The 21,699-nt window shown below is 46.2% G+C and overlaps 2 protein-coding genes across 18 annotated transcripts in view; one reads left to right on the forward strand and one right to left on the reverse strand.

Moving 5' to 3' along the window:
• LOC135914317 (guanylate cyclase soluble subunit beta-1-like) overlaps nt 1–21,699 on the reverse strand; it is a 969,460-nt gene that overhangs the window by 633,866 nt on the left and 313,895 nt on the right. The gene's annotated exons all lie outside the window — the stretch shown is intronic.
• Nucleotides 1–21,699, forward strand: part of LOC135914316 (guanylate cyclase soluble subunit beta-1-like) — a 219,282-nt gene that overhangs the window by 42,316 nt on the left and 155,267 nt on the right. The window contains exon 1 of one of the 2 annotated variants that reach the window (XM_070535555.1): nt 20,893–20,923. The exons of the other annotated variant lie outside the window; for it this stretch is intronic. The gene's annotated coding sequence lies outside the window, so the exon portion shown is untranslated. Of the gene's footprint in view, nt 1–20,892; nt 20,924–21,699 lie in introns of those variants that run through there. 2 annotated transcript variants of the gene reach the window in all.

A 21,699-nucleotide genomic window follows, 5' to 3' on the forward strand; every position in this document is an offset into this window, starting at 1 on the left:
AAACGTATTGCCTTCCCGAACAAACGGTGGGTATTTCGAAACACGGATATTTTGTGCAATATTTAAAATTCAGCTTGATTTCAAGTGCTGTCCGCGCGGAGCCTGAATTGTCCTCCAGAGCATGTCGTCTACCATAGAGTATCGCTAGAGTGACGGCTTGCCATCTATCTCCCATGTATTGCCTCTCTGTGGTAGTCCACCGAAAGTTTTTCATGTTCACCGGCCCATGTTACTATTTTCGTGTTCCCTGTCACATTTAGCAATAATCGACGCACGTTGCATCATGATGTTCATCCATACCCGAAGAGGCCAGCAAATATATTCCGGCAACACTCATCGCATTCAATTACAATCCGTAGAAAAAGAATTGGGGGGGGGGGGGGGGGGGGGGGGCGGAGGGCTAAGAGTGATAATCGCATTAATACACCCACTGCACCACCACAGACCACAACGTGTAAACCTTTGGACACGATAGAATGGGGCTTCCGCATACATGACTTAGAACGAACTACGGTGCGATTGCATAGGCATCTAATTCAGGCGTAATTCAAGTTTTTTTTTTTTCGTTGGCAGCTAAAAGGGTGCGTGTTTTCACATATGTCCGTCTGACTTGCACATGTGGAGTGCTCTCCCAGCTAGTTGATACAGGTAAGGCAGAAAGAAAGATACCGACACCAAAGTAAGGGCAGCGGGCTCAGGATGCCAATGTATTAAAAGAAACTCAATCTGTACGGACGCTTCGATCCCAAGTCCGCGACACGTGAGTTAAGGTTCTAACGTTGAAGTGCTCGTCGTACTGGTTTAGGCGGCACTTCAGGACGATTTTAACTCAGCGGCCAACGGCTACTTTGTCGTCTTCGTTATCGTTATCGTTATCGTCTTCGTTGTTGTCGTCGTCTTTATTGTCGTCGCCTTCGTCGTTATCATCGTCGTCGTTATCATCGTAGTAGTTATCATCGTAGTCGTTGTCGTCGTTGTCGTTGTTATTGTCGATGTCGTCGTTGTTTTCGTCGTTGTCATCGTCGTCGTTATTGTAGTTGTAGTTGTTGCCGTTGTCGTCGTCCCCAACGATCACTAGGAAAGTCAGTATTAACGCTGCAGTATTAACACCACCCCATAACCACGACAGTGGCCATCACGCATCTTCCTCATTTATCGCTTCAAAGGCAACACACGGCACATTTACCTATAGCCGCAGCGCCATTGCAGGGTGAGCCACATGCTTGTAGCGGGTCACTTGCCTCCAGAAACCAAAACAGTCGGTTCCCTCGGGCTGCTTTCCTTAATGACGCAGCCGTAATTCATTGAATGAGCACTCAACCGGCGAAGGGGGATCGAAGTGCGGGCCCTACAGCAGGATACGTGCTCGACTAGACAAGAATCACGCCGCGCGGAATGTCAAGTGGCTTACGCACTTAACATGTGCGAGTGAGAGTTTGTTGGGACCGATGCGCGTGCACGCACTTCGAAACTCAGTGAAGCGAGAAGGGCGCTGTACAATGGCAGAGATAAGAAGATTGTGTTGTTACCATGCCAGGCGGACCCGTTTTATTTATCCCCGTAAACAACGAGGGCCATGGCTGGTGAAAGACAACCAAAAAGAGAAGGTAATGCATCTGTGACAGCAGCAAGCAGTGAAGTCCTCAGTTGAGTGCCGCGGGCAACCTTAACGCTCCTATTCTTCTCTTTTTGCTTCATCACCGAGGCTCCTCTCCGTGGCCGATAGCGAGTCAACACACTTAGGGAGCTTTCAAAATAAACAATACCGGGCTTCTATTTAGTTCTGCTTTCGGAATTTCGAAGCAGCAGAAAAAAAAATACTATGAGTCTTAGTTCAGTAAAAAATTGCAGACCCTTGAGAGTGGTTTGTTTCACGGCTAACAGCCTTAACATTAAGAGAAACCTTTAGCTCGGGGTCAACTCAGGTGCCACCGTGCAACACTTGCAAAACGCAGAAATGACTTGATGAGACAGCTCTTGAATAGATTTAAATTAAATTAGTCGCACTTGAGAAAGATGGTTAAATTGTATAGACTGTAACAAGTACAATATTGAGTTAGAGGTTGGCAATGTTTACAAGAATTCCCTAAAATTGGTAAGTTTCGGAAAGTTAAGCAAGAAAAAAAATTATGGGGTGTTACTTGCCAAAATCACTTTCTGATTATTAGGCACGCCATAGTGGAGTACTCAAATCTAAGCACACGGGCGTTTTCGCATTTCGCCCCCACCGAAATGCGGCCGCCGTGGCCGGGTTTTGATCCCGCGACCTCGTGCTCAGCAGCCCAACACCATAGCCACTGAGAAACTACGGCGGGTTAAAGTTAAGCAAGAAGTTCATAGCTCTTTACATGCACACTGAAAATAAATATAGCAGTTCTATAAACTGCTTACCTTAGAGCAACAAAACTGGGCAAATTTGATATGTGAATTTATAGCTGCGTGCAATTGTTACGACGATTAGGAGAGTTTTGCAAAGGTACCACTCACAAATCAGCCGTATACTTCTTAGCGGTGTGTAATACAGAAATTCCTTGCGCTTTAGATGTACTATTAGGTACAGTTTCTACAATTGTAATATTATTATGTATTGAAAAAGTACAGAATTATAAAGTTGATACTCAAGATTGTTTTTATTTACTAATTTAAAAAAATGTTTAGGAAGACTGACCCGGAATACGTAATAGGTTGCTTTCCTACAGTACTAGATTTTAGCTTTTGCTTTTAAATGCAAAAAACTTCATCAAAATTGGTACAATAGCGGCTGAGAGAAAGGATTTCTCCGTTCTCATATATCTAAGTGGGAGTTCTTCAGCTAAATCTCTTTAAGTAGTAAGTTTAAATCGTTTATGGGAACGAATAAAGCAAAAATGACGATCGCTGCGACAGACGACACGAAGTGTTGCGTGAAACAAACTTTACTAGCTATCGTTGACAAACCCTCCTCTCACATAATTCGGTGCGCACCAGTGGGTCAGAATAAACACGCAGTTTTCAACTACGCCTTCTAGCATTGCAAGTGTAGCTAAAGCTAGAAGTCGCTCACTTTACATTTTTTTTCGCTGCCTTATGTCTCAGCCACGGGACACAGGAGAAGCCTGAAGGGAGGAAAATATTTGCCGTTAACTATATTACCGAACTGTTGTTTAACTGCGCGAACAAACGAACCACAAAGACAGAGAGGGACAAGGACGGGCGCAGAGAGGGACAAGGACTGCGCCCGTCCTTGTCCCTCTCTGTCTTTGTGGTTCGTTTGTTCGCGCAGTTAAACAATGTTCGCTAATATCTACCAACTCGCCCAACAACAAGTTCTACTAAATTACCGAACTGCTCGCTCTTCTGCACAAGTCCAGACGTCGCTTTAATCTTATTAAACTGACGACTAAAAAGTATTTAGGAAGTTAAAGAATTTTCTAAACAAACTGTTTCTAGCAGTTAGCAGAAATTTTTTTTTCTTACATAAAGTATGGTTCGATTAAGGTAAGAGAGAAGGTTCATTACGTACAAGCTACACGAGGAAGTGGAGCATAAAATCTCTAAAGTATCACGAAATACTTGAACCAGTAACGTAAAGAGGAGCTTGTCTATGCTACTCGCTTAATTTATTCCTTCGTATGGGTCATCAAGCACGCTCACTACCAATAGCACCAGAAAAATTAGATTTCTTTCGTTATTCTTTATGCAAGACCAGTCACGTTTTTATTTTCTTTACCTATAGACTAACACTTGTACGCACTCCTTTCGAAAGAGCAAGTACAAGCATTTTAACGCAACTGTTATCCTTGACACGCTTCAGTGCCCGGCATAGAAAATAAAGGGATGAACAGGCGATCACAAAAAAAATATTGTAAAACATAAAATAATTGAATGCCTTCGTAGCTGCATTTTGTGGGTATCTTCTGAAAGAACCGAGTTCCCGCTTGAGCGCGCTCCACAGCGATATTCATACAGCGAAGGTCGTGGTCTCGGTGACTGGTATTATCTAAATTCATCTGCCTGCTGAGCTATTTGTGCTGGGATGTGCGGGAACATTCGGCGGTGATATCTCGAGAACGATTCGGGAAAAGCAATCACATTAGATTCGAAGGTACCCGTCGAGATTCCGACTGTGCGCGTATGTGTAGGTAGCAGAGCGTGCATAAGAACTCGGTTCTTAATACACAGGGGTCTAAAGAAAGGAAACGGTTTGAAAACATTCCACTGGTAAAACTAAATGTTAGACGGGCGAAATAACGCCTTGAACCGAGGTAACTCGTGTTGATGAGCACTTCAGAGAGGAATGGCGTGTAATTTGACTCGTCTTCAGATACCTGACACTGCCTCACATTGGAATGCGAAGTTTCGCCAGCCAGATTGCGCGTTGAGTGCCACGATCCTCGTGTTCAACGAAAAGGTGTGTGCGCGTTCTGATACACTGATCACACACGCAGTCCTTCCAGCTGCATGGCAGTAGATCGTTCGCCACTTTGTTGCCACCTAGAATGTTGAACTCGCAACCAAACAGAAAGGTGACGTCATATTGCAGTGGTATCGCACGAGTTGAAATAAAGGTGGAATATTGTGAAACCATAGTTGGAAATCAAGTCCATAATTGTGCCCAAAATCTGGAACTTCTCGCAAAAAGAATTGTGTAGATTTAAAGGCAAAAGGATCTGCGCAGCCCTAACAAGGGAACAACAAGATTGACGAATGAAAGATGGAAGAAATTCTCGGGTAAAGAATTCCGAAATCCCTTTCTACTTTCCACTGGCTAGGCACGTACAGGTCGCTTTTCAACGTCGGCTTCCAGAAAAACGGAATGTCGCAGCTATTTGTGCAATTCGTAGCTCCTGTCGACACCCTGGAATGAATAGGGCGCTCGAATATAGCTGCAATAAAGTCTCACTGAGGGATGCAGCATTTCAAGACAAATTATCGTTGAAATAGCACCCGAAACCGCATATGAGAAGTGAGATTATAATCACTATAATTCACTTTTGTATTTTTCGAACATTCATAAGCATGACACCACATGGGAAAGCACACATAAGAAATGAAACATTATAAAAATACGAGTATCTTATTCTAAGACTATTTTGCACTGACACTATAATTGAAGATGCACTGACACATGTGCGGCCAAACTGCTCACTTACGAAACATGCTTCCATTATGTCTCTCTTCCTCCTGTCCTTTTAAGAGGCAGCTCATTTCTTTGCCAACTCTTTTTTTTTTTTTGCCGCATCTTTGTACCTGTAATTTTGCTGTCTGTCGAATGTGTATATATATGGCAACCGCGAGCGAATGAATGAACAATTGTTAGTGCACAAGTTTCATATCCGTTTCGCGTGTAAGCATCGTGAATCGCGATGCTGTAAGCATCGTGAATCGCGTTAGCGACTCAACCACTCACCTTACAGTCATGACATACCAACCAGCTCCCGTCGAAGCACTTTTGAATGAGCAACATAGCGTCTCCTTATACGCTTCATAAGGACGACCACAGAAAATGAAAAGTCGGAGAGCTCACATCAATGCACAGGGTATGGCTTTGTGTGTAGATGCTTTATGGCATAATATAACATATGAAAAAAATGTACTCTCTAACAAAAGCAAAAGAAATTAAAGAAAAACAACATAGAGTTGTTGGAGTAAAACTCCCATGTTCATAGTGAACATTTTAAATTTCGGCACAAGCAACGTGCAACCACAGGTTACTTGGAAGGTGCCGCGAGCATCACAAGTTGTGTTATTATCGAATGCACCTCCTGCAAAAAACATCGGTTAAGAAATATTGTTATCCCGATTGTTGCGGCGTTGTGTGAACAAAGTCACTGGCGTTTCGCTCATTTCTAGAGCTGTGCAAACTGCAGGACTTACATTTGTGATGGCTTTCTAGCTCATTGCTAGATATATTATGTTTCTTGAGAAATTAAATTTCTTTTGTTTATCCATCCATCTTGTCCATACTGATACAATGACGACTGTGATCCTCATCAACTACACACAAAGACATTTTTTGACGTCGACCGGACACCTCGTGATCCCCAGCTTCGCGATTGCCACAGCGTGAAGAAAAAATAAATGTTCTACGTCAGTCCATGGAACCCGTTTCGGTGAAGTAATGCACATTTGGGAGTCGACCGCGATAGCCATTTATCTATCGCACAAAAAACAGTGCTAAGAAATTAGTGCAAGGCTTTGCGCTGCACACAGACTCCAAGAGCTGTGGCGTCTGTGCATTTATTTCGGAGGCCAGAACAAGCAATACTGTAGTGGACGAGGACGACATTATGTGTATAGCATAAAAATTGTTCTTGACAACACGGCGATGCGTGTTTCATTGTCGGACTCGTGAAGACAGCCTTGGAGCAACAAAGCAGGATTACACGACTATGATGACGATAAGCTTGAAGCATGGTACATATGACGATAAAGAATACTCCGAGAATAAGCTAAGTGGTTGAAGATAACGTCGAAAACATCGAAAACTTCAATGCCAACAACGACGTCACAGTGACAATGCCGCATAGTTTACACAATATATAATATAATTCAGAGTCGCCAAGCACTCGATATAGAAATGCGAATGTGCAGGGGAAAAAAATCGCTAGAATCTCGTAAGCGGCTCTGCGTCATTTCGCTCGTGACATCAATTGCAGTAGAAATTTTGGCCTACGAGTTCGATTAATCCCGAGCCCGACCCCCAAACGACTAGGAAACATCGAATTGTAAGGTCATATCAAATAACATGGCAAGTTGCCATGTCCGAGTCCAAAGCTACGTGTGAGTGAGTAAATTCGTAGCGCTGCATTGGTTCTCGACAACGGTATTGGTACGCACTGATCTTTCTGGTGAGCCGATCGCGCTGTTTCGTCATCGCGCTGTCGTTGTCGTCAATTCCGCAGCGGCTCGGCAGCCACTGAAGTATAATATGATTACCTTAGTCAGAAGCTTGGTTGCTCACATGTCTAAATACGTATACCAATCTGCTAATGCGTGCCATGACGCATTGAGGCAAACTCTAGCGTTTGTAGGGCAGCCTTGGTAACAAAAAAAATATTGCCCATCGATTAGGCGGTGGTTTAGCCGCATAATCGATGGCACCTTGGAGAGCCGCAAGTTCCGCAGCTGTCGATGTCATGCGAAACCTCATACTGTCAACATGCTAACAAACTTATACGATGTCAACACTGCATATGTAGTCAGTTCGAATTCTACGACATGAATTGCAATGTCATAGAGAAAGGAAGCTACGCTATTCTGTGTGTACTACCACACACTTGCAATTACCAGTGAAATATTATAAATACATATTTAACTCGTTCAAATTCCTACTTTAACTTAACCTTTACACCAATTCCATCCTCAGCCCCGATAACCAACCCCCCTATAAACAGGCATCCTTTTCCAGTTCCCCGTAGTGGTACTGGACGGTCTTCACTGTGGGAATGATGCTGTCGGTCTTCAATGATGCTGACGGTGGTCTTCTCTGTGTGGGAATGATGCTGTCGCAATAAATCAGTTCGAAGCCGAAGGAATCACGCAAGTAAACAAGTAAGAAAAAGAAAAAAAAAGATGGTGTTGTGGGGCTCCAACTGGTACGTTAAAACTACGCATTCTAAATTTTGCCACAGGTAACGTTCAAGCACAGGTTACTTGCACGGTGCTGTGATTGCCTCGAATCGGGTTATTACCGAACGTGCCTCATGCGGAGACATCGCGTAAGCAGCTTTCGTCCTCCGGACTTGTTGCAGCGTTTGGCGAGGTCGGCAATAGCGAGAGAGGGCTCTTTATTAGAAGAACAGAGAATTTTGCCGGCGCGTATATAACCGCTGGCATGCTATTCTGTATAGGGATGGGGAATGGGATGAAAAGATTCCAGAAAAGAGTGGGAGAAGAAAAAAGGATAAAAATAAATATGAAATGCAATAGCGTTATTGCGTGTGGCTCATTCTGTGCAGCTGCACAGCGATGGAACACACACTCGCGATTGCTATGCAGTTTCTCGATGTATTTCTTTTTTGAATAATAGAGCGAGGGGCAGGCGGGGGGGGGGGGTGCACAGGAGGAGCTGGAAGAGGCTACAGGTGTATAATTCTCACGGTTTGGCATGATGCTGACATGTGGACGACCGAATATAATGCCGCTTGAGCTGACTCTTTATTTGACTGCATAAAAAACCTAACCCAGTCCCTATTACAAGTTAGCGATCGCTTGGCACGATATTGAGGCGCCGACACCGTTTTTTTATATATACTTGCGAAACGTGTGCAGTATTTTTTCGACTAAACAGAAATTTTCTACAGGCATTGCAAATGTGAAACGCGAGCACGGTGTGCAGTGATCTGGTTCTCGTTAAAAAAAAGGAAGAGAAACGAAGTGCACGGTATACGCCGCCTGCTTTCGCGCTTTAGTGTGGCGGTTAAAGTAGTGTGCACATTTCTCTCCCTCTAACAACAAGCAGTTCTGTGCCTTTCATTTCCAGTCGTTTCTATATGCACGTGCATGCATCGTTTTCTGGGACAGCGATACGCTATGAGACGGAGAATCGCGCTTCTCGAATCCAACGCTCTAAAAAACATGCACCTGAAGAAGGTGATAAAGGACGCGTGCAATACGTATTCTACAAGCTGAAAGGCAACTTTAACCTACTGACTAGGCGAATTTTTTCTGCGCGCATCATCAGCATAAATTGAAACGCGAGCAGGAGAAAACCAATCAGAACGCACGTCGGCGCGTTATTTAACGAAACAGCGACGTGCAAGCACTCTGTAGCCGCGTCATAGGCTGCAGACCCGAATTTACGTTTTGGAGCCCGAGTTAGGCATATCGTAAAGACGCGGATGGACTTGCAAACGTGACGACGCGTTCCGGTCCTGTTCGTCTTGCGGGCGCTTGAAGATACGCTCGTAATACGCGCGGCGAAAATGTGCGGACTGGAGTAGACTCAGCTTGAGGTAATAAAGGCTCTCACCACGAGTGCTGATGCGTCAAGTGCGTAAGCAAAACGGACGGACAGGCAATACCGAAATGAAGCGCCGCTTGCCGGGAGCATACGTTTGATGGCAGAAGTCTGTGATGACGTCTGCTCCTCAAAGATTTTTCTCCTTTTTTTTCGTTATGTCTGGGCTTCCGCCAACTGCTGAGAAGGTGCTAGCGAGTCGCGAGGGAGCCTACTGCTGCATGCTGTTACATTCTCGCGAACTTCTCTGCAGCGTCGCCATAAAATGGCACATAGTTGCGCAAGATGCAGAGTGGCAACGAGAAAAGCAATCCAAGCTTACTGTAAGTGAACAGAAATGGTGCACACGCACCCTGCGTCATCTGCTATAAGTAACTACGCGAGCAGACGACGGTGAAACAACAACAAAAAGAAAATGAGATGAAGCTTTTGGTGAAACTCCAAGCGTTTTCTTTATCAAATTTTTGCAGAAACTTTTTCCACGCGCACAACGCGGCCCTAAAGCCGCGCGCTTCGTTTATGCCCACCGTTTCGATTAAAAGCTTGCGAGAGCACACACACACTTTGTTTTCTCAGAGAAAAAAGTACACGATAGTTTTGAGCACAGACAACAACACTGACAAACACAATCGCGTTGAACACAAAGACTCACTAATTGCAAGCGTTTCATCGAGCCCAAAAGCACGCAATTATAGTTTTCGTCGGTTTTAGACTGTCTATACTTACAGTTGCAGAAGCATCACTGTAAACATTCATGGTTAAATTCCCTTTTAATACCGGTCGTGGTGATTAAGTGGGTGCGACGTTGCACGGTTGAAGCAACAGATTCGATCCCAGCCACGGTGGCCGCATTCCAATATCGGCGAAATGCAAAAACGCTAGTTTACTTTTGTGCCGTGCTGGTCCCACTGCGGCGTCCATCACATCAATCTGTACAGTCTTTGGATGTGAACCCCTCCAATACAATCTTTATCTCTTTTTACTTACGCCCACAACATGTTCTGACACTACTTAGCTTTCATTGTATGCTGCGGGGTGAGGGGCCAAAGTGCGGGAAGTACATCTACGACATCGGTGTTCATGTGCCGTGACAGCCGCAGTTCCTCGAACCGCCCATTACTGCGCAAAGCCAATGCTTTTATTTCATCTTCGGAGCACTCACACAACTACAAGAGGAGTTCTGGTGCCCTGCCTGTATATATATTTTGTAATTAATTATTCTTAAAAACATTATTTATTGATTGATTGATTTCCCTCGCCATTTTCGTGGGCCGATCCCGGAGGCTGAATTTTTCAATGGGCCAAGTACATTTAGAAAGATGCGAAGCACCACAACTTCGCAGTTATCTTTGGTTTGATTACCCAACAGTTTCGAACAAAGGACCTCACGCACAGAAGCCCACCGGTAAAGCAACCGTTACGCCATGAACGCTTTATTTTATTGCCTGCTTTGAGCCTATTACATCAAAATTGAACCAGTGATTGGGAACCCAAGATGAAGCACTGAGCACTACTGGGCGTACCTCGACCGACGGAACAGAACGCCCTAAATTTCCCTCATGCACACTGCCGCTCCGAGGCGCTCCTAATGCTACGCATTACGTAGATGTCACCTACAGTAGGGTCTGCCCATTTTTATTTTTCTGTCCAGTACATGTGTGCTACAAGATGAGGCGGGCGCTGAACGTTACGTCGTAAGCCCAGCCAGCCCACGTGCAACAATAACGTTTGCAGCGTGCGTAATCTGTCGGCGCCTAACAAGAACCGGTTCATCCACTTTGAAGCTCACACACGTAAGCCTAATCTTGGCAGTCAGTACAATCTCGACACCACGCCTTCCGGCAATTTCCTCAAGTTTGTGCAATGCTTGATTATCATGAGGCAGTGTTACAAAAGGCGTTTGTCCGAATACCTCCCGCAACTTTTTTTTTTTCAGAAGGTGTCATACTATCTATAGCACTGATGATAATGTGCTTAGTGAGACTGTGCATTATTATGCGGCAATCCTCACGCGGCGTTCCCCCTCCGTGCCGAGCCAAGGACGGCCGCACGAATGCGGTTCTCCATCCGCTCTCAAGGGAACGAGCCCTCGGCGCAGCAGAGCCCCGCGTTCACGCCTCGCCCATAATCAGCGCCTCCTGGGAGACCAGACGCTGACGACAGCAGGGGCACCTGGTCCGTGATGCGCTCCGCGCTGTGAATGCGGCTTAATTCACTCGCCATTCAGAGAGCAGCCGGGCCCGACCACAACGCGTGGCCGAGGCTCCGAGCGCTTCGAATCTACGTCTCGAAAGACGACGTGACGGGGGAACTGAGGAAGGAACGGAGCTAGGGCCCATCCGACGGCCTTCTTTTGTTGTGGTCGATGGAACCAGAGCCAAGGTCACGTGGGCCCAGGCGTTCAGGATTTGCGTTTAGGCGTGTCTCTGAGATGGCGCAATTACAGCGGCAATCCTCTTTCCGGAGCGACACGAAGCAGTCGGAATACGAATGCCGAAAAAAAAATTTGAAGGACGAACTTTTTTTTTTGGAAGCGTGGAAATGTGTAAAGAACATTGCGGCCTTTTTGCATAATCTGCGAGAGACTGCACTGGCGACGGTTTTTAGCCTGTGCTTGTTGTGTTCATCCACGTTGCAAAATTAGTTAAAGTTTTTTTTTTGCGTGCAAATGCGAAGCTCCATGCGTGAAACCGTCTGTGGAAGTTATCTTACCGCGCCAGCGTTTAATAACTGCAACAAAAAAAAACGCTACGTTGTTATAAAGTCGGATACAACTAGAGTCTGCAGTGAACCTCCGCCCACGCCTTCATACCCACTAGGAACTGTTCCTCCGCGAGGCCGCAAATAGTTCGAACTTAAAGCTTTCCCTGTTATGTAAACAAGGCGGTAACCACAAAAATAACAATGAGCGCCTAATTTTGTACGTTTGCACAATCTATTATAGTGGAACGGGGAAAGCCTAATTATTTATTGAACTGAAATAAAACGCTTGCTTGGCTGCAAGTATTTACTGTCAAGTTTCATTTCAGTTGGCGGTGAAGTTTCATAAGTAAAACAGGGTCAGCAGTGAAATTAACTGTGCCGCCGACTTCCGAAGAGTGAAAAGTTCAGACTTCATACACTCTGTCCGTGACTCTTGCACACCTCATCGCTTCCGCCGATGAAAATACTCTTCAAGAACAGCCGATGCTCCGGAGGTGTCAAGTACGATGCCATTTTGAAATGGTCGCATGAGGACAATTTTGTTTGCTTCTGTGCTTGGCTAGCGGAGTAGCAATCCCGCGTGGTCCATATGCCTTGGTTGACAACTGCAGTTTTATTTATTTTTTAAGTTGTATCCTACTATAGTGTTCATATTTCTTGATCGACGTCAGTGCTGGACTACAGTATGCCTGCATTTAGTTTACTTGTCACATAATTGAGAAGAACCTGATTCAAAATCTTTCATTTCTTGTATTTTTTTAACCTCTAAATCTTCTATCTCTCATTTTTAACTCTCTCAGAGAGAGAGAGAGATTGTGGGAAGTCAAGGAGCTTAACCATAGGTAGTTCTGCCTGGCTGCCTTGTACGGGGATAAGGGTCATCAAAAGAGAAAAAAAGTACCAGGGACGAAAGAGAAAAAAAAAGAGACGATAACCAAACAAAATAAACAGCATATGTATACGCTCCACAGGATAGCAGGCGGCGTTCTAGATGTCTCGACTTTAGGCAATCGAGTAGAGCAAGTATATCGTCTCCTACACGGGGAGTTCCTTTGAGAGCACAGGCATGGAACCTTACAGTTATATTTCGACAGCGGTTTCATGATGTTCTAAACGGTAAATAAGTCAATCGCAGTGGCTAAAACTTATTTTGTTGACGGCGCCCATTACGGGGTTTTTATTCAGTCTTTATCCATTTTTTTTCTGCGTGCGTGACGCCCTGTAATGTAGCTTTATCTCGGAAATTCTTCTTTGTTGTCAAATGCCAAATGACTGCATACAGAAAGAGTGCACATCTCGGACCAGAATCAAAATTGACGACACAACAAATGCGACTCTACGAGAAATTTTGTGCATGCATTCACTGTGCGGTTCGCCTTCTGTCCGTACTTGTCCAAATGTGCACTGGAGAGGCCCGCATTTCGATCGAGCTCCGCTTACGTGACTCTCACCCATCATTGCACTGCTTCTGTAGCGAAAGTAAAACGCCAGGGCGAACCATTTTCGAAAACGCTGTCGACCTGTCTGTCGAATGCGTGCAGAACCGGAGAGTAAGCGCGCCATACCGTGTTGTGCTGAAACGACCTTACTGAGAGCAGCCATAACCCTGCTTCCTTTCTTCTAGCAGTGGAGGCATCACTGCCTATTCTGAAAACCGAAATCTGCTCCACTACTGGAGACAAAAAAAAAAATCCCCTTTCTGCGACCTTCGAAATTTGTGGTTCAGTGTGTGCCATACACGTGACGAGGGCGCCAGGGTGGATCTTTCTGCCTAATGCGCCCCATTAGGTATAGTTGCATGACCTTTTTAGAAATTGCCCGTTCACCTGGGAATGGAATGGGGAAGCTGCACGTTTTCTACAAAAACACATAAAAAAGTAATAGAGGGAAAGTACGGGCAAATAACAACAAAACAATTCAGACGACTATGTTGACAGTGATTTTCGTTTCCTTCGTACTAGGCCGCATTTAACAACAGTTTTTGCAAAGTACCTTTGAAAGCCTTGCCAGACTATTAATTTTGTCTGGAGAGCGTTTCATTTTTGCAAAGTGAATAGTTATCTTTGTCTCTTTTGCCTTTTTTATTTAGTGGTCGGTGGTTGGTGGCCCATGTAGGTTAGAATCAATATAAAGACGCCGATGCAGAGGGCGCGTGAGTTGCGGTGTGCGCTCATCAATAAACGCCAATTATTAGATAGTATTAGAAAAGGGGCCCTAAGCGTTTGGGGCCCCGAAGCCACTCTGCATGAGCGAGACGCAAACTGCATGTGTGTTTTGCTTCGGGCACGCTATTTCACTGATTTTAGTGGGAGCCCAAAAAGCTGCCCCAAAAGCTTTGCGTCAACAAGCATGGCGGCACCCATCGAAGCGGCGGCTCTAACTTGGCACCAAACTGGGCCCGACTCGTGGTAACGCGTGAAGTTCGCAAGCTAGTCAAGTCAAGTCAAGTCAGTTTTATTTAGGAGAAGTGATTGCGGTTACCGCTTTCATTCAACTAGCCTGTGCTATGAAGATTGATCATTAGACGCCGCTGATTCCGAATTCTAATGCCGATTTCATGGTTCGTAGGCTTAACACGGCTTAGCATGGCTGGTGAAGGCGCGCATAGCAGGTTACTCAAAACTAAGCGAGCTAATTGCTTGCTGCTAATATAATAACCACTACGTTCTATTTAAACGCGGAAACGCGAATGTCAAAATTACTATTCTTATCATAAGATGGTGCGTCTTATTTAATTACATATAATAGACTTTCGCTGACGCCGTAGTGGCGCTGTAAGCGCAAGACGCTATCTGCAAACGCAAAGCCCTACTCTAAAACTATTCACTCCTGCGTGCCCCAACGCTAACACCTGCAAAGCTCTTTGGGACCCCTGTTCTAAAACGCTTTAATAGCTATTTGAGGGTGCAGTCGCGCAAGATGTGCAGTTGGTGCATGAGAGCGTTAAGCCAAAAACGCTCGCCAAAAGTATACCGGAGTCCCCAATTACGAAGGGTCTCAATCATCTCGTGGATTTGGTACGATAAAACTGAAAATTTTTTTTTGTTATCGTTGTATGTCTGACAGCTAGAATACACAACATGTAATAGGAATGGTAGCACTCCTTACGCTGACTTCCCTTTCTGAGGCTTGTCTTTCCCGTTTATTCTCCTCAGTCTCAGTTCTTTGTGTCTGCCACGAAAAAAAAGAAAAACGCTGCATCGAGCCTCTCTGCAACTGCAAACACTCCGAATGTGGCGTCCATTGAGGGCGGCCGTGCGAAACGGCAAAGACAGGCGCTTTGTTTACCGCTTTACGAGATCACGTGCGGCGGCTGCGACGTCCTCGTCGCTTGTACGTGAGTTTCAGCGCAGCTTAGAGAATGAAGGCAACATAGGGGCGGACAGAGGGCGCAAATATTGCCATTCTGCGCCGCAAACAAAACGTGAAAGCAGGAAAGGTCCTTGGCCTGCCATCCTTTTTCTTTCCCCTCCTTTGTTTCTTTTATTTCATTCTTTTCTCTTTCTTTCTTGGCGTGGTTCGTCCTCCGCGAATTCCAGCGCTGGACGACGGTTTGTGTGCCTCATGCCAAGCCACACGTGTGGGCTAACCACACAGGAAGTTATAAGATTAAATTATAATTCACCGCGTCCTTCTGCTAAAATTTGCGGACGCGCGCGTGTCGCAGCAGCAGCCAGGCGTAACGCGCCGCCCTGCGAACTTGGTCTCTCTATTTTTCTTTTACGCAGTTCTCGCGTGAAACTCGCCGCTTTCAGTACACGCAGCAGGCATGATTTCGCAACGAAAGCATTCCAGTGCGTTAAATGAGGCCGCCTACGCAGAAACCATAACAGAACAGCGTCATTACCGCAACAGGTTCTGGGATAGCGTAAAGCATGCTTTCACAAAACATGGTGCCATGGGGCTCGTGGCAACGATGTAAAACGCGCGGCTTCGAAACGAGGGACACGTGAACAGGCGTAACTTTCCAGCCGCGAGCCAGCCCTGCATAACTTTGCCTTAGTAAGTTTCCTTGTTTTAACGAGTACTGCCAGTTAAGCCACTCGAAATAAATGGACAAGGCGACCCACGCCATCTACGTCATTGTTATGTTCATACTCGTAGCGGTCTTCGTTTTTACATCACCCAGCAGCCGCTGTGGATGATGTTCATTGGCTCCAGCGTTGTCCTACGGAGGTGGAGGTCGCAGCGGGTGCTATTGCTGGACGTGGTGTTCCTTATTTCGGCGAAGCCGGAGCGCAAAAAACACCAATGTACAATCAGCCACAAAAGCTTATAGGACACTCGACTGGTGAAAAAGATGGATGTACGCTAAGCCTGAACACATATATCGATTCAAAAGTTCAAGTTGAAGTAGCTTTTGCGACTCACACGTTGATTTATTTTATTGGGAGCGGCGTACCTTGAATGAGCAGAAATACGCATTTGTAGCGGAAACTGTCTCCCGTAAACGCTTGTGGCTGACTGAACATCCATTTAGGCGACTCTTCTTCATCTGAAGGAACCATCGGCCACCTGTTGTGCACGTGCCCTCAATACGGTGTCCAGTGCATCTCTCTGCAGACCGCGCTAGCCGGCTGGACTCCTTACCACTTTCTTCGACGCCGACGAAGTGGCCTTTGTGTGGAACCCGATTTCCTACTCGCGTGTTTTCAAGCGGCGCCTCTCCCACGACCACTGGCTATGAAGGCGGAGTCATCTCGGCGTTCGGACGGGATAGACGTCACAGCGTCAAATGCTCTGAGGAAGTGCAACCACCTCGTGAGTGAGGCAGGCAGTGACGACATCCTACTCTACTACTCCGCTTCACCACCCGGCTACATGTGCCGGGTGGCGGTGTAAGGCAAAAGCAAAAAAGGAGAATCGTCACTGCTTCCTCATCTTCAACAAGGACTACGGTGATGGCAAGGAACACCGACATGGCACATACCAGTTTCTTCTTGCCCGAGATCCCGACCGACATCCTGAATTGACCAAAGAGGCAAGTCATGTCTGTTTCACTTGGGACGCTTTTTCCGAGATGTGAAAATGAACACCCGTAAGAATATTTTCGCACTTAGTGTCCAGAACACAGCAGCGCTGAATACCTTGAGGACAGTCAAAGCACTGAGCACAATCAATGCCCGCAGCATAATACCGCAGCACAGCCATACTTCTTCAGGTGTGATTTATGATGTCGATGAGTCAATCCACGACAAGGACCTACCCAATTTGGTAAAGCGAGTGACAGGAGAGGCAGTTATTGTGCAAGTCCTTCGCCGAGGAGAATCACACTTGGCGAAGATAACTTTCAAGAGAGACAGCTTACCGCCACACAGCTGGATATTGTCGTCATCGAGTGCGATCTTTTGTTCTGTGACCTCTTCAGTTCCGTAATTGTTGGATTATCGGGCATTTCAGCCTATATGCAAAATTCTACCGGTATGCTCAAAATTCTCGGAGCAGCAAAGCGCTTATGTTAGCTGTACGACTGACTTTAATTGTGTCAATTGCTCCGATCCCCTTGAAGCTTCGTCGAAAAGCTACCCTAGATACACGACAGAGCTGAAAACCCTCAAACAAGTGGTGAGAGGCAACTCAACGCACAAAGAGGCGGGCTCCAAAGTGTTATGGCACCGTACTCATCAAAAACAGTCTTGGTCTACTAAGAATACTGATCCCGTTGTAACAGAGATGCTTCTTCGTGCAGATGAAACTCCCAAGCTTGTCACCTGGCTTCCGAGATGCGCATGAATGCTCCTTTCTCGATTGAAGATCTAGAGGCCGCCCTCGCTGGGTGCAGGCACTCTTTGTCACCGGGACCCGATGGTATCACCTACTCTGTGCTTGCAAACCTTGGCCAAGAGGCCAGAGGTGCGTTTCCTGGCCCACAAGACGCATCATGGCGTGGCGGCTTGGTCCCTACCACGCGGATAACCAGCCGCCTTAAACCACTCCTTAAGCCGAGCAAAGCTCCCTTGAAATTGTCATCTTACCGTCCAATAGCACTGGCCAGTTGCGTAGGCAAGATAATGGAGCGAATAATCCTGGCATGGCTAGAATTGTACTTCGAATTTTACAACGCGTATCCATAGGTAACTGCTGGCTTTTGACGCGGACGCTCGTCAATAGATAGCGTTATTGACCGTGTAACCTATTAACAGCGCCAGAAACACCTTAAACTAATGGCTAAAGATGCCGATGATGAAGGTGCCTACGATAATTGTAAGGATAAGAGGGTGCCAGCGACGCTACGCCTCGGCCCACTGCGCACCGAGGTTGGCCCACGCCTGACCTTCATCCGCGGTTCGGTACAAGCTGGAGGAAACAGTACACGACAACTACGTGTACACCCGAAAAAGCATTTATTGTGACTCCAACTAAAACTTTGAGCAGGCCAGCTAGCTATTTTGCAGCACTGAGGGTTCCCTCGAAGATGATAACACGCTAGGTAATGAGGAGCTGCCGCCTTACCATACGGGCGGCTGCGACGAATGTCACGGCAAGAACGTGTTTAACTAACCACGTGGGGGAAGAAGAGAGCGGTTATGAAACGGGAATCGCTTGCTGGTGACCAAAGAAATACGGGCAGTGTGGGAGGGATCTCATGAGACTCGCTTGGTGGCGCTGACAGCGCTTCCAATTCCCGTGCGCCGCACGCGAAAGAAAGGCTTCCTGGCTCTCCTTAAACTTGCTTGGCGCTTGCGCCCGATGCGACGATTGCCGCGTGCGTGGCGACCGTAATGGGAAACGAGGGTTCCGACGTGCAGAACGTAGATAACCGTGCAGTTCTGAACACCTTAGAAGCTGCAGGGATTAGTGGACACGTCTTTCGCCGGATGCGCAGCTATTTAATTGAAACCAGCCGTGGTTGCTTATTGCCTTTGGTGTTGCGCTGCTAAGCACAAGGTCGCGGGATTGAATCCCAGCCGCGGTGGCAGCATTTCGATGGGGGCGAACTGCAAAAACACCCGTGCGCTTAAATTTAGGTGCACGTTGAAGAACCCTAGGTGGTCAATATTAATCCATAGTCCCCTACTAACGCGTGCCTGATAATAAGATCTTCAATTAGGCACGTATTTATTTTATTAATATTGAAAGAACTTTGTTTATTTGGACTAAAGAAGGGGAACCAATGCCGCCAAATTATACATGTCGTCGTGTACCGCAAAGTGTAGTGCTTAGCCGTACGCTGTTCAACCTAGCACTTGTTGGCCTCATGAATACAATATTTACATATGGGCTTCAGGCTTGACATGACACAGGTAGAAGTCCACGCACGACTTCAGAAGTCTTCAGCGGCAGTGCCAACACATCTAAGAAGGCAAGGCCTGAAGCTTTAACCTGGCAAGTTTTCACTCGTTTCTTTCACTAGCAAAGCGACGGCCCCATACGCTTTGCAGATCAATGGCCCAATTGTACCAGACATATGAAGGCACGTACTTCGGCGACTCGCTGGCACAACCTGAGGGGGATCCGTCTCTTCACTATTACAGGTTCATAACGCACTCATAAAACAAATAATTGCTTATTCGGCCCCTATTCGCTATGATGGCGATTCATCGCTAACTTCCGAGGTACGTCTTCAACGTTTACTGGCAAGGGGGCTACGAGTGTCTCTTGGAGTTCCACAGTAATTAGTAAAGCTCGTCACCCACCATTTCCAGTCATACCAACGATTGAAACATGCCGACTGCTTTATCGCATCTTAACCCAACATGAGAAGCATCCATCAAACCCCTCGCTTAGCGAATGAAACAAAAGCAAAATTCATGATGCTGTTCAAGAACATAATACATTATTACCAAGATACGAATTATGCAAAGTGGATGTTAGTTACCCTCCTTGGATGTTAGGAAGCCCTAAAATAGAATTATCGGTTCACGGCATTATATCTGAGAGAGACATCTTCATGGTAGCCGCGCAGCAACTGGCACTCTTCCAAACTTACTCGTTATATCCCCCAGTACATCCACATATATACAGACAGTTGGTGTCATGAAAATTCCTCGACTTCAGCATTCGTCATTCCACATTTGGCGCTAGAACAAACATTTCAATTATCCCGAGAGACATCTTCCACCGTGGCAGAACTGTTGGCAATACTATGCGCTTTGCGTTTCATAACATGCGAAAAGAACGCGCAAAATATTCCTGGTAGTAGTGCAGTGGGCGCAGCTGTGAATCAGGCGCACAATACCACAGAGACAATCAATCTTCCCCTTTTGCGTAGTGAATTTCAGTCTGCTCCTGAGGCAGATGCCCTGTCGTCTCAGCAAAACTACCTAGTTTGATCAGCAATCTAAGCACTCGGAGTTATACTTTATAGACCCTTCTATACACCTATCAATTCGGGAAAGTCAAAAACAGAAAATTTGAAAAATTGCTGAACCGCCTGCGGCTTGGTACTGCATGTACGCAACGTTTATTATACATGATAAAGCGTGCCTCTAGTGCGCAGTGTTTTGTGGTTATCTAGACGAAGATGTGCATCATCACCTCCTCGAGTGCAGTAAACACGATCCATAATGAAGGGCATGAAAATCAAATGTGTTGCTTCTAGACAGGAGACCATTCACTCTAAAAAAAAAGATACTTGGTCCATGGACAACCAGTCGCAAGTACGATTGGCAAAGAGCTGGAGCACCGTTGCAAGTTCTAAGCAACCTTGGAATACCTTTACAGTGCCCACAAAATGCGGTACACATGTCTACACATATAGTACAGGAAAACTCAACACCTTCGGTGCTGCATTCATCATTCCGACAAAATCAGAAAAAATCAAGCTGAATACATAATGTGTGACCACATCCACAGATGCAGAGCTTTCTGCACTCCGTTATTCACTTAGTTTCACTGATCAGAAGCCACCGCAACAACGAACAGATTTCTGCAATTTCAAGGCAGCCCTTCAATGTAGACAAAACGCAATGTGCCATGTGCGTAGTAAACAAGTGGCCTCAGAAATCCGATAGACATATCGTCGCAGCCATGGCAATGAACATAACACAATCTTTCAAGGGCTTCTTTCCGGGTCACTGCAATATCAGCGAGAATGTTCACACCGATGAAGCCACCCGATCTGCACACGAAAGCGATAAACATGTTTTGATACCGCTTTCACGCACTGACGCTGCGCTGGGCTGCGGTCGATGACCCATGAACGTACGTCACCTCTGCGGAACTCTAGCATTTTCACCTTGTGTCGTTTCCGTTCATTGTGTATAGAGATACATCTACCCCGCGGGTTACGACGAGAGGAACAGACCGACAGACCGACGTGCGACCCACGCAGCTGTGGTGAGGCGCTCAAACACATTATCGGTGGCTACCCGCGTTTTTTTGCAACGTTCTACGAGTCTTCAGGATGCACGGACTTGATGAGTGCCACCTGCTACCGCTCTATGTATAGTGTACGCGGTTTTCTTTTCTTTCTTTGTGCTCGTTTCTCTGTCTCTCTCTTCTTCCGCTCTCTTTCTTTTTATCCCCCTACTCCTTCCCCTGAGCGGGATAGCCAACCGGAACTACATCTGATTAACCTCGTAGCCTTTCAATGCATCCTTTCTTCTCTCTATCTGAAATGAAAATCCTTTGACCCTGGCCATATCCGGCAGAAAGATATTCGTAAGCTATTGTTGCAGTTTCTTAAGTGGGCGGGCCTCAACGATCGTTTTTAGTCTTCTTGTGCGCGCACGCAATGCTCCCTTTCTCCCTCTAACTCTACCATTCCCCTTTCTCTCAGCCCCATTGTAGGGTAGCAAATCGGTCGCTCGTCTGGTTGACCTCCATACCTTTGTTCTTTTTGTTCAATTTGTCTCTCTCTCTGTGTGTGTACATTGGGTAAGTCGCATGCTAAATGATACCAGATGCATCCATAATACGACATCTCTAATAGCTAGATGCAGCTATTCAACGTTACGGGTCAGCAAATCAGTCAGTCACTCACTGACGCGAACCAACGCCTCCTGGCAACTCTTTCAGCAATACCACGCTAGCCCTGCTTACAGCGTTCAAGCAGATGAGAAAAGAAACACTGACAAATACCACATGCATGGCGAGGTACGCGCCCGCTGCAT

Source organism: Dermacentor albipictus, chromosome 3, assembly GCF_038994185.2.
Source record: "Dermacentor albipictus isolate Rhodes 1998 colony chromosome 3, USDA_Dalb.pri_finalv2, whole genome shotgun sequence".
Classification (NCBI taxonomy): domain Eukaryota; kingdom Metazoa; phylum Arthropoda; class Arachnida; order Ixodida; family Ixodidae; genus Dermacentor; species Dermacentor albipictus.